The following is a 17,847-nucleotide window of genomic DNA, read 5'->3' as shown; positions in this document are numbered from 1 at the left end:
ATCATTTGATTCAGGTGTGTAGACCCAGGGTGAGATCTAAAACCTGCAGGACACCGGCCCTCGAGGCCTGGAGCTGGCCAAGTTATGAAGCTAACTATTCTCAAGGCTAATGTAACAAGTTCTTCAAATGATTTCGTTTGCAGTACGTATTTTTCAGACCATAAGCTGCAGGGGATTATAAGGCACATTAAGCGAAACAAAGCAGTCAGATAAATCAAACTTTATTAAACTCATTCTTCTTGCTTCCTCCACTTCTCTACCATTGATTCATTAATGTTGAATTCTCTGGCAGCGGCTCTATTCCCATGTTGTTGCAGTATATTAATGACTAACCTCGTATTGTGGATGGATTATCTCAGTTGTTCTCCTGACTGAAGTTTGGTCCGTTTACAGCAGGGGTGTCAAACTCAAATACACAGTGGGCCAAAATTCAAAACTGGAACAAAGTCGCGGGCTAACGTTAATATTTATTGAAATATATTTATTCCTCCAGATATAAGAATGAATCTTTTCTTATGGACTCAAACACGTTTTGCTGAAAAACTGAATATGGAACAAGCAAAGCTTAATACTAAACAATATATATATTAGCTGTATAATACCAGTAGGCCAGCTCTAATAGTAATTTGGTATGGCTTCGCGGGCCAAATGTAATTAGGTTGCGGGCCAAATTTGGCCCACGGGCCAGAGTTTGACACCTATGGTTTACAGCAGGGGTGTCAAACTCCAGGCCTCGAGGGCCGGTGTCCTGCAGGTTTTAGAGCTCACACTGGGTCAACATACCTGAATCAAATGATCAGTTGATTACCAGGCCTCTGGAGAACTTCAAGAGATGTTGAGGAGGTCATTTAGCCATTTGAATCAGCTGTGTTGGATCAAGGACACATTTAAAACCTGCAGGACACCGGCCCTCGAGGTCTGGAGTTCGACACCTGTGGTTTACAGCATCCTGCCATGCGACTGCATTTGTCTCTAACCATCAGGAACCCTCACGTTAACTTTTATCGAGTGGAAAAGTGTTAGTGTTCGTCCTCCAGCTTCACTGTGTTTATGCTAACATAGCTGTGTCGCTAGCGATCACGTAGCACATCATTATATAGCAGCTAGCCCAACTTCAGTAACCCTACAAACGTCACTGCTTTTTAGTTTTCTGTCTTCATTTATGTTGGAAGTGACAGCAGAGCTGTACTTTTTAATTTGTTCAGAAATCTCTCAGTCAGAACATGCTATATCATGCTTAGGCACTAGCAAAACCAGTGAGCTACCTTCCGCTAACTTCCTGCTAACTTCCTGTTAACTTCTAAGTCCGTTAAATATAATAAATTCTGTTTTCATGGATGCCTGGATGTTAAACTTCATAGTTACACCTGGTAAAGCAGCAACACTGATCGTTTTATTAAAGATGAAAGAATTTAGACCGTTTTTAACTCTCAGTGATGTCGCAGTGTTCGTTTGACTTTGGGTCCTGAAGGACGGAGTTTAGGACCCAGATTACTCCCAGATTTAAGAGCACCTTAGTCCGAAAAATATGGCAATAACGACGGCCGCTTGCATGTTCTACAAAAAAATGTGCTTTGTTGTGTATCTGGCGGACAAACACCAAACCAGTTCCACACCACTGAAGTTGCAGCATTTTTACAAACCAATTCTGGTTCATGTGTTTCACTCAACGATCCCCCTTCTCATTCTCTATCGCCACCATGTGGGTATGAAAACAAAGGCACTGCGCATGCGCACTTTACCCATATTCTATCGCGATATTTTATTTTTTTATCGTTGCCCAACATTAAACCAGTATTACCATGAACAGTATAATGTGGCACAGCCATAGGTGGGCTGGTAGGAATGCTGCGGAGGGAGGAGAGAATGGGTTAGCCAGAGTCTAGAGTGAGATGTACACTTACAGAGAGAGTCGAAACCATCCTACCGGGCGATGTGGTGACAAGAAGCAGGTAGTAAGTGACGTAACAGGCGTGTCTTTTCCTCTGTAGAGCTAACACTCCTGCTGTTTTACTTCTGTACTCCTGTGCATACGTCAAGGATGTCAGAATCACATTTTACAGCATCCATGTTATATTAGAGATACTTTAGTCCCAGCAAAGTAGTGTACTGTTGTTGTTTGCTCCATTGCAACAAAACATGCAATGATATTATACTGAATTGCACCAGTTTTTAGGACGTCTATCTTTTACTTTCTGTGGGTTTTTCACTGCTTCTCTGCGATCAGATGAATTGTGCACACTATTTGCTCTTCCACAGCTTTATTTTTTAGTCTTTGAATGTTCCCATCACTTCTGTGATGACAAAAGTCATGATTATGCCATAGTCAGTCTATTTATATAGACCAAAGGCTCATCAGCAGATCCAAACCGACAGAAAGGCCACGGTTTCCTAAGAATAGAGCACTTACCAGTTATTCACATTGAAGTGGAGTTTGTGACTGTTAGATGCAGACCTTTTTACTTACCACGGGAATTCACCACTGTTTTCATTATCGGAGTGTACATTCCACCTAGCGCTAATGCTAAGGAAGCGCTATGGGAATTGTATACAAAGATCAGTGAACTGCAAAATACACACCCGGATGGACTGTTTATTGTTGCTGGGGACTTCAACCATGCAAATCTCAAGTCAGTGCTTCCTAGATTCCATCAGTATGTGGACTTTGCAACGAGGGGAGAAAACACGCTGGATCTTGTTTACACAAACATCCCCGGCGCATATCGGGCAGAGCCCCGCCCCCACCTCGGCTACTCAGACCACATCTCTGTTATGCTAATTCCAGCATACAGACCACTCGTCAGGCGATCAAAACCGGTTCTGAAGCAGGTGAAAACCTGGCCAGCAGGAGCCATCTCTGCTCTTCAGGACTGTTTTGAGAGCACTGACTGGAACATGTTTAGAGAGGCTGCAACTTACGGCGACTTCACTGACTTGGAGGAGTACACATCATCAGTGTCCAGCTATATCAACAAGTGCACCGATGACGTCACTGTCTCCAAGATCATCATCTCACGACCCAACCAGAAACCGTGGATTACTGCGGAAGTGCGTGCACTTCTAAGGACCCGAGACTCTGCCTTCAAAGAGGGAGATAAGGTGGCGCTTAGAAGAGCGAGGGCTGAACTTTCTCGGGCCATCAGAGAGGCGAAGCGCGCACACGCCCAGAGAATCCACAACCACTTCAAGGACAGCGGCGACACACGACGCATGTGGCAGGGCTTACAAGCCATCGCTAACTACAGGACGACACCACCTGCCTGTGACAGTGACGGCTCCCTCCCAGATGTGCTTAACAACTTCTATGCTCGGTTCGACAGGCAGAACGACGTGGCGGCGAGGAAGACCACCCCTCCTCCGAACGACCAGGTCCTGTGTCTCACTACAGCTGAGGTGAGGAAAACTCTACGCAGAGTCAATCCACGTAAAGCTGCTGGACCAGACAACATCCCAGGCAGAGTGCTCAGAGAATGTGCTGATCAGCTGGCAGATGTTCTCACCGACATCTTCAACATCTCTCTGAGCAGTGCCGTTGTCCCCACGTGCTTCAAGGCCACCACCATCGTCCCCGTGCCCAAGAAGTCTTCTGTGTCCTGTCTCAATGACTACCGCCCTATCGCACTTACACCCACCATCATGAAGTGCTTCGAACGGCTCGTCATGAGACACATCAAGACCCTGCTGCCCCCCTCACTGGACCCAATGCAATTTGCATACCGCCATAACCGCTCAACGGACGACGCCATCTCCACTGCACTCCATCTTGCCCTGACACACTTGGACAAGAAGGACTCACACGTCCGAATGCTGTACATAGATTTCAGCTCAGCATTTAACACGATCATCCCCCAACAACTGATCGGAAAGCTGAGCCTGTTAGGCCTGAACACCTCCCTCTGCAACTGGATCCTGGACTTTCTGACCGGAAGGCCTCAGTCAGTACGGATCGGGAACTGCACCTCCAGCACCACCACACTGAGCACTGGGGCCCCACAAGGCTGTGTGCTCAGTCCTCTGCTGTTCACACTGCTGACTCATGACTGTGTAGCAACACACAGTTCAAATCACATCATTAAATTCGCTGATGACACGACCGTGGTGGGTCTCATTAGCAAGAATGACGAGTCAGCGTACAGAGAGGAAGTGCAGAGACTAACGGACTGGTGTAAGGACAACAACCTGTCTCTGAATGTTGACAAGACAAAAGAGATGGTTGTTGACTTTAGGAGGACACGAAGCGACCACTCACCGCTGAGCATCAACGGCTCCTCTGTGGAGATCGTTGACAGCACCAAATTCCTGGGTGTACACCTGGAGAAGGACCTCGGCTGGTCCCTCAACACCAGCTCCCTGCACAAGAAAGCCCAACAGCGTCTCTTCTTTCTGAGAAGACTGAGAAAGGCCCGGCTTCCACCACCGATCCTGACCACCTTCTATAGAGGAACTATTGAGAGCATCCTGAGCGGCTGCATCACTGTCTGGTTTGGGAGCTGTGCCATATCAGACCGCAAGACCCTACAGCGGATAGTGGGAACAGCAGAGAAGATCATCGGGGTCTCTCTACCCTCTATTGAGGACATCTACACCACACGCTGCATTCGCAAAGCCACCAGCATTGTGGCTGATCGGACACACCCCTCTCACACACTCTTTACACGCCTGCCATCTGGAAAAAGGTACCGAAGCATTCGGGCACGCACATCCAGACTGTGCAACAGCTTTTTTCCACAAGCCATCCGTCTCCTCAGCAAAAAGGGACTGACTGATAAACACGCACACACACACATACACTAACATTATCACTCAGCTTAACTCAAATACCTCAAAACATTGAGACTGGACTGACTAACCAACACAAAGCGCAAACACACTGACCTACACCACCAAACCATCGCACACACCAACCTGTAAATGCTCTTTTGCACAATATTATTACTAGATATATTATATATATATATTTTTTTTTGCACTAACTTGTCTTGTAGCACCTTGGTTCCTGGAGGAACGTTGTTTCGCCTCACTGTGTATTTTTAAACTGTATATGGTTGAAGTGACAATAAAGTTGAACTTGAACTTGAACTTGAACTTGAAATGTCCTGTAACGTAGACACCGTTATCATGGTTTTGTTAACCTTAAAGAACAAAACTATGTGCCTGTTTAAATATTTATGGTCTGTATATACATTAATAATATTTACCATTAAAGGCAGTTTACTTTATACCTAGATCATCGATCACAGTGCATCGATCGGCTTCCTGCTTTACTTCCTCATTGATGACTGAGATGCTGCAATTAGTCCTCCAAAATATTAAGCAGGGTGCACGCCATCCCATCAGTTTCCATACTCCTGACATAGAGTGAGATTTCCTGAAGCCTTGCTATTTATAGCTGCAGGAGGCAGCTTCTAGCTTCTCCCTGGAGGAAGCTGTCCTTGTTTTTGTCTTCATCAAAAAACCTTAAAATCTAAAAATACAGACACCAGGTTCTTTGTTGGGCTTCTCTTTGTGGTTTGCTGTGGCTTTGCATCTGCTCTGCATCCCTGACCATCAATGTCACCAACATGTGTTCAATGATCAGCCAGTTCACCTCTGAGGGACTTTGGTCTATTCAAACTGGCTGAGATGCTGTGGCTTAACCCTCTGATGGTCATCGTCAAAATAGGGACCCTTTTGGGTCCCCTTGGATTTTTGATTCTCAATATATCAGTCATTTTAAAGACTAGTTGCATGAAACTTGGCTAGGAGTTGCATTTTAGCATTATTTTTAAAATTCATTGATCCCCTCTATGGTGTTGTGTATAGTAAAGGAGATTCACATAAGTGTTACCGTCTGTGGTCCTCGTACCATTTTGGGTCCCATTGACTCCCATTATAATCACATATTTTCGATATACTGTAATCCTGACATGTGATAATTTTTTTCTCGTGAATACCTAATGGATCTAAGCCTCAGGCTTCAAAATAAAGGAAAAATATGTTTCGGATCCAATGAGCACAATATTAGGTACAGCACCACCATAGACATTTTCAGTGGTTTTGAATGCAGGACATGGTTATCTTATTATGCAAAATACATGACAATAAAACAGCTGACCACCATAAAATAGTCTCGATGTAGTGGAACTGATATAAGAGAGTGGTGTGAATGTGATTGAGAATATATTTATAATATATATTACGGGTTTCCCCCCCCACCCCCCACCCCCAAAATAAATAAATAAAAAATAAACAGGGGTCTTTATGACAATAAAGCTATAAAAACATAAAAAATATTTACAAATTTATGAAAAACTTTATATCTGTGGATAGGTCTGAAGTTGTTTAAAAGATCTGATGTGAAAAAAAATGAAAAAACAATTCATAAAATTCATTGCTATATCACCTTTTGGATGGGGACCATTTTGGGTCCCGAGGGATACCAATGGAAGTATATTGCAAAAACTCTTATTGCTCCAAAAATAATAATGCATCCAAATCAATTCTATTCTGAATTCTTTACCTATCCAAGGCTCTAATAACCTCATGCCAAGTAGTTCCATTTGCAACTCATTTTTTGAAAATATTGCATATTATGGTTTTTTACCCCCCAAAATAAAAAATAAACAGGGGTCTTTATGACAATAAAGCCATAAAAACCTAAAAAATATGAAAAAAATTATGAAAAACTTTATATCAGTGGATAGGTCTGAAGTTGTTTAAAAGATCTGGTGTGAAAAAAACTGGAAAAAAAATTCATAAAATCCATTGCTATATCACCTTTTGGATGGGGACCATTTTGGGTCCCGAGGACCATAAAAGGGTGTAAATTTGAAAAACTCTTATTGCTCCAAAAATAATAATGCATCCAAATCAATTCTATTCTGAATTCTTTACCTATCCAAGGCTCTAATAACCTCATGCCAAGTAGTTCCATTTGCAACTCATTTTTTGAAAATATTGCATATTATGGTTTTTTACCCCCCAAAGAAAATAAACAGGGGTCTTTATGACAATAAAGCCATAAAAACATAAAAAATATTGAGAAAATTATGAAAAACTTTATATCAGTGGATAGGTCTGAAGTTGTTTAAAAGATCTGGTGTGAAAAAAACTGGAAAAAAAATTCATAAAATCCATTGCTATATCACCTTTTGGATGGGGACCATTTTGGGTCCCGAGGACCATAAAAGGGTGTAAATTTGAAAAACTCTTATTGCTCCAAAAATAATAATGCATCCAAATCAATTCTATTCTGAATTCTTTACCTATCCAAGGCTCTAATAACCTCATGCCAAGTAGTTCCATTTGCAACTCATTTTTTGAAAATATTGCATATTATGGTTTTTTACCCCCCAAAATAAAAAATAAACAGGGGTCTTTATGACAATAACGCCATAAAAACCTAAAAAAATGTAAAAGAAAATTATGAAAAACTTTATATCAGTGGATAGGTCTGAAGTTGTTTAAAAGATCTGATGTGAAAAAAAATGAAAAATTAATTCATATATGATATTGCTATATCACCTTTTGGATGGGGACCCCTTTGGGTCCCAAGGGATACCAATGGATGTATACTGTAAAAACTCTTATTGCTCCAAAAATAATAATGCAGCCAAATCAATTCTGTTATGAATTCTTTACCTATCCAAGGCTCTAATAACCTCATGCCAAGTAGTTCCATTTGCAACTCATTTTTTAAAAATATTGCATATTATGGTTTTTTACCCCCAAAAAAACAGGGGTTTTTATGACAATAAAGCCATAAAAACCTAAAAAATATGAAAAAAATTATGAAAAACTTTATATCAGTGGATAGGTCTGAAGTTGTTTAAAAGATCTGGTGTGAAAAAAACTGGAAAAAAAATTCATAAAATCCATTGCTATATCACCTTTTGGATGGGGACCATTTTGGGTCCCGAGGACCATAAAAGGGTGTAAATTTGAAAAACTCTTATTGCTCCAAAAATAATAAAGTATCCAAATCAATTCTGTTATGAATTTTTTACCTATCCAAGGCTCTAATAACCTCATGCCAAGTAGTTCCATTTGCAACTCATTTTTTAAAAATATTGCATATTATGATTTTTTACCCCCCAAAAAACAGGGGTTTTTATGACAATAAAGCCATAAAAACCTAAAAAATATGAAAAAAATTATGAAAAACTTTATATCAGTGGATAGGTCTGAAGTTGTTTAAAAGATCTGATGTGAAAAAAAATGAAAAAAAAATTCATAAAATCCATTGCTATATCACCTTTTGGATGGGGACCATTTTGGGTCCCGAGGACCATAAAAGGGTGTAAATTTGAAAAACTCTTATTGCTCCAAAAATAATAAAGTATCCAAATCAATTCTGTTATGAATTTTTTACCTATCCAAGGCTCTAATAACCTCATGCCAAGTAGTTCCATTTGCAACTCATTTTTTAAAAATATTGCATATTATGATTTTTTACCCCCCAAAAAACAGGGGTTTTTATGACAATAAAGCCATAAAAACCTAAAAAATATGAAAAAAATTATGAAAAACTTTATATCAGTGGATAGGTCTGAAGTTGTTTAAAAGATCTGATGTGAAAAAAAATGAAAAAAAAATTCATAAAATCCATTGCTATATCACCTTTTGGATGGGGACCATTTTGGGTCCCGAGGACCATAAAAGGGTGTAAATTTGAAAAACTCTTATTGCTCCAAAAATAATAAAGTATCCAAATCAATTCTGTTATGAATTTTTTACCTATCCAAGGCTCTAATAACCTCATGCCAAGTAGTTCCATTTGCAACTCATTTTTTAAAAATATTGCATATTATGATTTTTTACCCCCCAAAAAACAGGGGTTTTTATGACAATAAAGCCATAAAAACCTAAAAAATATGAAAAAAATTATGAAAAACTTTATATCAGTGGATAGGTCTGAAGTTGTTTAAAAGATCTGATGTGAAAAAAAATGAAAAAAAAATTCATAAAATTCATTGCTATATCACCTTTTGGATGGGGACCATTTTGGGTCCCGAGGACCATAAAAGGGTGTAAATTTGAAAAACTCTTATTGCTCCAAAAATAATAATGTATCCAAATCAATTCTGTTATGAATTTTTTACCTATCCAAGGCTCTAATAACCTCATGCCAAGTAGTTCCATTTGCAACTCATTTTTTAAAAATATTGCATATTATGGTTTTTTACCCCCCAAAAAACAGGGGTTTTTATGACAATAAAGCCATAAAAACATAAAAAATGAAAAAAAAATTATGAAAAACTTTATATCAGTGGATAGGTCTGAAGTTGTTTAAAAGATCTGATGTGAAAAAAAATGAAAAAAAATTCATAAAATCCATTGCTATATCACCTTTTGGATGGGGACCATTTTGGGTCCCGGCGACCGTGAAAGGGTGTAAATTTTGACGGCTATATACATAATCTGCACTTATTTCCATCAGACATGCTGTCAGGAAATGATTGGTTTCTATTGATTCTACTTCCTGTTGACTCGTTTGATGACAGTGAAACAATCACAGCTGATTGTGTGATGATGTAAACTGTCACTGTTACATTCAGTGTGTGTGACATAATGTTAGTGCAGGCTGATAACAGCCTGGTTCTGTTAGAAACACATGAACGTGTCCATAGATCAGTGTGTGTTTAACATGAGAGCTTCAGCCCTGCTGATGTGTTAAATAAAGACATGCAGGAAAACTGATGAGACTCTGAAATAACTCTTTATATTTATAATGTAACTCTGCATCAAAAGAACAACAAAGGATCCCAGACAGGTTTCTGTGAACAAAGACCATTCTGATGTTTCTGTGTTTCTAACACTTTGACATTATTAGTAAACAGACTGCAGTGAGCAGCATTTATAAAGAGCTTCTATATAAAGATATGACAGCTGTTTGACAAGTTTATCACTCTGTGTTTGGACCTGATCAGTCCAGCTGTTTACTTGAAACATGTTCATTTACCTGTTCTGTTATATTCATGTTCTTGTCTCTGTTGAAAACACATTTTAATGTCCCTCAGATTTTTCTCCCAGATGAATAAATATAAAAATGACACAAACTGACTGCAGCTACTTTTTGTCCTTTCTGTCAAAAACCTTCATGTGACTCATGAGAGACACGTTTCAGCTGTTTGTGACAGATCAGAGGCCAACAAGTCATTTATAACACTTTCCATCATTGTTTAAAGTTCTCAGTGTTTCTGTGTTGCTGCGTATAGGATCTCCCAGCATCATCACTGTGCTGTCCAATCATTGTGTGCGAGGTTACCCTTATAGTGCGATGTGTGTTTGCACAAAGAGAAGCATGTGTGTCAAATATAAATAAGCACAGAACAGAAACAGCTGCTGGTTTCTTCTGTTTAGAGTCAAGTTAGTGTTTTGTGTCTTTGTTTGAGGCCTGATGTCGAGCAGAGGTGTGTGTAACTGCACTGCTCTGTTATATGTGTGAAGTGTGTGCTTCTCTTCAGCATCATCTTTGTCACTGCTGATTCCTTTGTGTCATCATGTGTTGAGAAGAGAGAACAGTTATAACGGAGGAGCAAAAGGAAGCCCTGAAATCTGCATCAACAAGGAAGTGTTGGCTCACCAGTGATCCCAGCAGAGCCACTGGTTTGGCTCCAGTTGTTCTAGATTCAATGATGTTGTTGCTACAGAAACATGTCAGCATCTTTATTGAATTTAATATGAAGCAGAAATGGTGTCATTAGGAGAAGAAGAGGAGAACAAGTCCGGCGAGGAGGCAGCAGCTCTTAAAGATGAAACAGCAGCTCAGCCCTGAGCTCAGAGAGCTGCACATGAAAAAGCTCCTCAAGCAGATCCTGTCAGAGGTTTGTCATCAACAGGAGGAACTGTTCACATCATAGGATGAAGATGCTGTCAGCTGGATGAAGAAGGTTATTTAATGCAAACGTTCACACTGAAGTCAAATTGTTGTCGTGTTGAACAGATTCATGTACTGATCGTCTCCAGAATGTTAGAAGAGCTTCAATGAATCATTAGAAACAACTTACAGCTGCACAGCTGTGTCAAACACATCTGTGTGTCATTGTGGGATTGTTGTGTTTCTACATGTGACACACGTCTAAAACATGCACACAATCTGAACACAAACAGGGACTCATGTGTTCCCACAGCCAGATGCTGAGAGCCATTTCCTTGTAGTCCTGTGTCTACATACATGAACCATTAGATGTTATTGGAATGATTGTCAGCTCTGATAGTTTCATGTGTGTTTAGCTGGACGCTGTTTGATCCTCGACATGTTTAAAGGTGTCCAGTCCTGAGACACTGGGGCTGGAAACAGCTGTGATGTCATTGGACTGTCACACAGACAGAAGTGCATGAAGTGAGCAGCCGAGGAGCCGCTGATGTTTTGGATTCAACAGCATTTGAAAGGTCGACACAGACACATTTGCACACAGAAAGCTGAATCTGTCATATGCCACAGTGAACTCACTGTTCAGTGTTTTTCAGGAAGCTTCTTAACTGCCTCTGCTGCCAAACAAGCAGCTGATGTCCTTGAGAAGAAGCTGAAGAAGTCTTCAACAACAAATACAGGAAGTGGACTTTCAAATACTAGATTCACTTTAGACTCACAGAGAAATGACTCAACCAGCTGTGTTTGACTATATGAAAGGTCAGTGTGTGTCTGCACACAGACTGTTGTGTTGGACTGTTATTCAGTTGTCTGCTGAATGTTTTCAAATGTCTGCATCTCAGCTGTGATGAGGCTGGGGGTCATGGGAGGCCACCGTAGCAGCCTCTTCAACATCATGACATCATCATAAATGCTGCTGGACTGTCTGATGGGCTGACGGTGAAAAAGCCGTCGGGAAGGAAACAGAAGACATTTCAGAGGCTGCAGCAGATTTCTTTGATTCGGGGCCTTTTTCAGCTTTATTGGACAGAGCAGTGAAGATAAGTGACAGCAAAGCAGAGAGAAAGGGGGCGTGGCCCGGGTCAAAGCCAGGCCAGCTGCTCTCCACCTCGTGGTCACCTGCTCATCCTAGTGAGCTCCACCAGCAGCCCTTTCACACACTTTACACTGTCAAACACTGTGTGTGGACCTCAGCTAACAACAGGCTACATTTAAGTCTGGACTACATGCTTTTATATTGTTTTTATTCCATCAGCAGCTCAACATCATGAGCAGCTTTGACATAAAGACATCAAACTCAAGCTGACTTTAAACTACTTTTAATACAGGGGCTCAAAAACAACAACATCTTTATTATATATCAGGACACAAAGTCATTTCATCTCAAAGGGAAACAGCTTTATTTGGAATAACCAGCACGATCAACTGGTTTGGGATCTCCACCAGTTTCATGTCTTTGCAGCTTCTCCAACAAAGTTCCTGTAAAATCAGCATGTTTGTCTTTATTGGTTTGATAGTGATTGATTATTCAGTCCCAATCTGCTGTCATCTAAAGAACAAAATGATGTTTCTATGAGTCACAAAGCTCCAGATGTTGTCGGCTTCACAAAGAAAACAAAGAACTTAAACACAAAGTGTTTGGAGCCAAAATGTTCCCAAGCTGCTCTTTTTGAAATGGCAGAGGTACAGTGGTGTCTAACAGCACACTGTGGAAGGCAAACATGTTATTGTTGGATGAAACTTCATGAATCCTTTGTAGATTTGAGCTGTTGGAGCCTTTCTTTTCTCTTCAGGTGTACAGATGCTGAGGAGGCAGGTGAAGCAGGTGGAGCTGTTGTGATGCTGGCAGAGGGTGTGTCTTAGTAACTCTGTGAGGCAGAACTGGATCCAACATTGTGGATGTGTTGATGTTGGAGCCATTAAGAGTCTCTGGCCACACTGTAGGATTTCCCTTTGATCCACTGTGGGGGCATTTTGGAGTCTGTCAGTGAAACTCTTCATGTTTGTGTTTGACTCCAGTTTATAGAAACAGAGAAATGTGTCATGCTTTTGTTCGGCCTCCACAAATACACACATTTGTTCATTGGTTGGACTTTTTGGAAGGAGACACATTGAAAACCATGTTAATAAGATCTTGTTGTTTCCTGTGGATCCGACACAGAGAGTGGACTTCAGACAGAAAGCGTGGAAGAGATTTTAGAGGCCGTGTGTGGCAACAGGAAGTTTCTGTGTGTTTGCTGATCTTACATGTGGAAAACAACACGTGATGTTTGTGAAGTTCTACAATGATCATTGTTCTCACAGCATTTTGAGTGGGAACAGTTCAAACTGGGAGTAGTGGGAGTTATTTACTGATTGAAACAAGCTGAATGTTTCTGTGACGATGAAGATCAGCAGCTCAGCTGATCAATGAACTGACATCTATCAGTCGTTTCATGAGATGAAGTCATCAGCAGACATTTGTTCTGACTGTGTGATGAATGTCAGAACGTCAGGGCTCTGCTTTAGTCACTGCTTGATGATCATTGGCTCATTGTTGAATCCAGGGGCCCAGTCTGACCTCTGACCTTTGCTGCAGGTCTTCTGTGTTATCTCCACTTTCATGTCTGATCTTCTGCTGTATCGTCCAAAATAAACATCTGGATCATTTCCAACACTTCAGCAGATCTTTAGTTTGGGCAGTGCAGCACAGAATAACACATATTGTACTATACTGCCCACTTCCTGATCTTATTGGATCTGTGTGTGAGGTTGGTGAAGGAAACACATGTTTACTGAGTGAGTCGCTGCCATTAGGAACTAGTTTTTATATCACAGCCTGGAAATCAGACAGGACCATTTCTGCAAGTGAAAAGTCGTCATTGGAGGAAAATGATTGTGTAGTTTGTGCGACTGAAGAATTGTCCCAACTACATGTGCTGCTGACCTTTGACCTTTCCTTTAGGTGCACAGAGGAGTCTGTGGGAACATCCAGAACTGAGGCATCTTGTGTACAAACGTGTTCAGACCAGATGTCAAATGATGTCAGATGTCATCCGTGAATGGATGCAACTGTGGATCGTTCCAATAAAATGAGGCAGTTTTGTAAGTACAAGCCCACTACAACCCATCATCAACATTTTAAATTACATTATACATCTTCACTGATATAAAGCACCACTATTTTAACCTGATTCACTTTTTCCACCCTAACAGTTCATTCCTCAAATCAAACAAGATATTTGACCCTAAAAAAATGCATCAACAAATAATTTTGTAATAAAATATTTATTCTTCAACTTTTACAAGTGAAATCAAACAAGTGTGTTTAAGAGTGAAACCAGAGTGGAAGCTGCTCATATAGAGTCCAACCCAGGCTAAAGTAAGCTGAGTAGAGCAGCACCATCAAAGTGTCGGCTCTCTGAACACGGTGCAAGATCGCCATCTGCAGGACAAAACTAGTTTTTCTCGCCCTCCTCGTCAACATCAAGATGATGTCATCGTACAGCAACTGATTCCCTGTCCGTCTGGAACAAAGCATTTACATTAAAAAGACATTTACAGAAAATACAAACACCAACAACACATCTCATCATCACATGATATTTTATTATTTATTATATTATATATTTTTATTGTACCATCAACATCAACAAATACCAGCATATTTTCTTTGAGATTGAGTAGAGTGGACCTTTCCCTTGGTTCACTTCCTGCTCGCAGCATCAGCTGACCTCTGACTTCCTGGTTAAGGTCTCTCAGCGTTGACTGGAATATCAAATCGGACTCACACCATGTTCTTGTAATGTGGTCATGTCTGTCCGCTGTTTGAAGAGCATCTCTGGCCTAAACACAATAGGAAGAACAACAACACGGCAAAAAAACAACAACACATTTCCATATTAGATGAAGGGCACCGTAACTGGAAATGGTAACATTCATCTGATGCTGCTTTGGATTTATCTTCTGTTTTAGACCAACTTTGATCACTTCGAGCCATCTTAAGTCCGTTTGTTCTAACTTCTCACTAACATCTCGTATGATTTCAGATCCCTGCTGTTCCCCAGCTGCCCTGTAGGTTTGTGCTTTGACCTCCAGAGGGCGACAAATCAGCACAGACAGAGAGCTCCATTCAAACTTTGCTGCCATCAGGAATAATTCTTCAAATATAATCATCAGTGTTTGAGCAGTTATGATATCAGGGACAATCTAGACATGTGTGACAATACTGAACATGTCACATGACACACCTCAAACATCATGTGATCCACTCTCAGTCTGCACTTTCATTCATGACTTCAACAGGTTGAAATGAGCTTTGAAGAAACATTCAGTGAAATAAATCTTTCATGGATTCATGTGAGCAGCAGATGAACTTTACAAAGAATCAGTGGATTTATCTTCTGTTTTAGATCAACTTTGATCACTTCGAGCCATCTTAAGTCCGTTTGTTCTTCTCACTCACTAACGTCTCGTATGATTTCAGATCCCTGCTGTTCCCCAGCTGCCCTGTAGGTGGCCTCAGTGTGTCTCACACCATTTACAGATGATTACAGGTCGTTTACAGTTCAAACAGGTCCAACATAAGAAATATGCAGAAAATATCCTGCTATAACAGTTTGGGTCAAAGTGCAGATGTTCCAGATGTTCTGAGTCTGTCTGTGTTTCATGTTAACATGTAGATGTTGGACCAAAGTGAAGCTTTTTGATGTGACAGCAGGAATGTGAAGTGTAACTCTGAGCTGTAGGAAATGAAACTAAACGCACTTTTTCTCCTTTATTTATAGGAAAGTGTAGGAGAGCAACAGATGAACAAGCGTTACTGTAACAGGAAACATCAGAGGACCTGTATGTTCATCATCATCACTGTTTCCTTGTTCTGTCACAAACACACAACACTTCCTGCTCTCTCTCTGATGGATCTGATTGGCTGTTTCATTCACAGGAGGTCAGGGCGTCACACAAACAGCTTTAACTGCACAACGACACACTTTAAATCATCTGCAGACAAACCTGTGTGTTTGATTTATGAAGAAATAATAAAGACGTGTGTACAGCTGTCCATGAAGCAGCTTCTCACACAAACTCTGACACTTCAGCCACTTTAATTCCTGCAAAGCTGCGTAATAAAGAGCTGTGACTGCTATGAGCTGCTGATGATGACTGCATGAAGCTCTCAGCCGAAGCTTCTTTCATTTATTTTAATGTTAATGTCGCCTTTTTAAGTCTGTGTGAGGATTTTAATGACACACATTAAAGGAGCTTCTTTGATTAGAACCAAATTCATGTTGATTTTCAGCCTGAAATGATAAAAACTTTAATAATTCTGTTTATAATCATCAACCTGGAGACTAATGAAAAGTATAATAGTGAAAAAAAGCCTTTATTATTTGAGTAATGCCTGAATCTGCTCAGAGACGGAGACAACACAGAGGTGTTGATGACAGTTTGACATTAACTGAATTAAAAACAAAGTGCTCTTATTGTGAAAATCAGCCTCCTACTTCTTTAAATCATTTTTATGTATTTTTTAACCTCACAGTGAAACATTGAGGCATTAATCTGACACAGTTTGATCAGCAGCTGTGTTTTCACTGACGTTTCACTTTGATTTGTTCAGACTGAGCAGAGAGGATCGGTTCTCTGTGTGCGCACTGCTGAGAAACACAAGCTCATTTCTGCTGTTTCATGAAAAGTGTTATGGAGGAACAAGAAGTTCAGCCTCTAAACTCTCAGCGTGAGGACTGAGTGAAGAGTTTCAGAGCAGAGAGTTTTGGCTCACAGCTTTTAGCGTCTACACAAAGAGACGATTACGCACTTGATCTGAGAACATCTCCACCTCCTACAAACAAACTCTCCTACGAGCAGCTGTCACAACCACAACAGGCAGAAGACTGGATTTCTTCAGGTCAGATTTACTGCAGTTTGCATAAATTGTGTGTCACAGACATTGTAGTTCACATTTGTGTGACTCGTTTAAATCTTCTCCTCCTGAAAGTGAAACTCTTACAAACACATAAGGACACAAAAATCCTCGTGTCCACAGCTTTCAGTCCCAAACTGACTCTGAGCCTCGTCAGTAAACCCGTCAGCTTTTTACCATCTAAAGAAGTATTTGTGCTGCTGCAGACGTTAGTAAATCTGACCCGAAATGTTCTTTTTTCTTTAAACTCACAGGCTGCTCTCCTTTAAATGACCTGCAGGAATCAGCAGGGTCAGAACATGTGTGTGTGGCAGAGTCTGAGCAGAAACCTGCTGCAGGTTGATCAAACTAAAGTCATATTAAGGAGCTACTGGCACAGAATTAAAGTTATAAATGAAGTTTACAGAACACTGTTTGCCTTTGATTCTCTAAGCACAGATAAATGAACACCATTGGACTTTATCAGAAATGAATGAAATATCACTGGGATCAGGTGTAAAGTGACACGTGGAAGACTGGGTTTGTTTTTTAATACTTAAAGTTATCAAACAGAAACAACAGAAGTCCAAATGTTGCACTTGAATACAGAGAGAAGAGAAATGATGGAGGAATCATTTAGTTCCACTCAGAAATATGAACGTCAGGTTAATCAGACGATGGACTGAAGAACAATCAGAGTGTTTCCATATAGAAACATCTGTTTGTTCTTAATCACTCACTCAAAAAAGAGAAACTGGATGCCTCTTACATTTACAGGAGTTTGAAGAAAACATGTTTCTGAAATGAACATAATTAAATCATACAGGGAGTGCAGAATTATTAGGCAAGTTGTATCTTTGAGGAATAATTTTATTATTGAACAACAACCATGTTCTCAATGAACCCAAAAAACTCATTAATATCAAAGCTGAATGTTTTTGGAAGTAGTTTTTAGTTTGTTTTTAGTTTGAGCTATTTTAGGGGGATATCTGTGTGTGCAGGTGACTATTACTGTGCAGAATTATTAGGCAACTTAACAAAAAACAAATATATACCCATTTCAATTATTCATTTTTACCAGTGAAACCAATATAACATCTCCACATTCACA

General features: G+C 40.3%; 2 long non-coding RNA genes across 2 annotated transcripts; one reads left to right on the top strand and one right to left on the bottom strand.

The window, feature by feature from the left end:
• Nucleotides 1–10,333: 10,333 nt before the first annotated feature.
• On the top strand, nucleotides 10,334–16,317 carry LOC113006539 (uncharacterized). The gene is made up of 2 exons (XR_003269772.1): nucleotides 10,334–13,939; nucleotides 15,622–16,317. It is a non-coding gene; the product is annotated as an uncharacterized LOC113006539 (long non-coding RNA).
• Nucleotides 14,104–14,966, bottom strand: LOC113006537 (uncharacterized). The gene is made up of 2 exons (XR_003269770.1): nucleotides 14,495–14,966; nucleotides 14,104–14,361 (listed from the first exon to the last, which is right to left on the bottom strand). It is a non-coding gene; the product is annotated as an uncharacterized LOC113006537 (long non-coding RNA).
• Nucleotides 16,318–17,847: the final 1,530 nt, after the last annotated feature.

Source organism: Astatotilapia calliptera, chromosome 15 (assembly GCF_900246225.1).
Source record: "Astatotilapia calliptera chromosome 15, fAstCal1.2, whole genome shotgun sequence".
Taxonomy (NCBI): domain Eukaryota; kingdom Metazoa; phylum Chordata; class Actinopteri; order Cichliformes; family Cichlidae; genus Astatotilapia; species Astatotilapia calliptera.
This window is presented reverse-complemented; position numbering and strand designations above follow the sequence as displayed.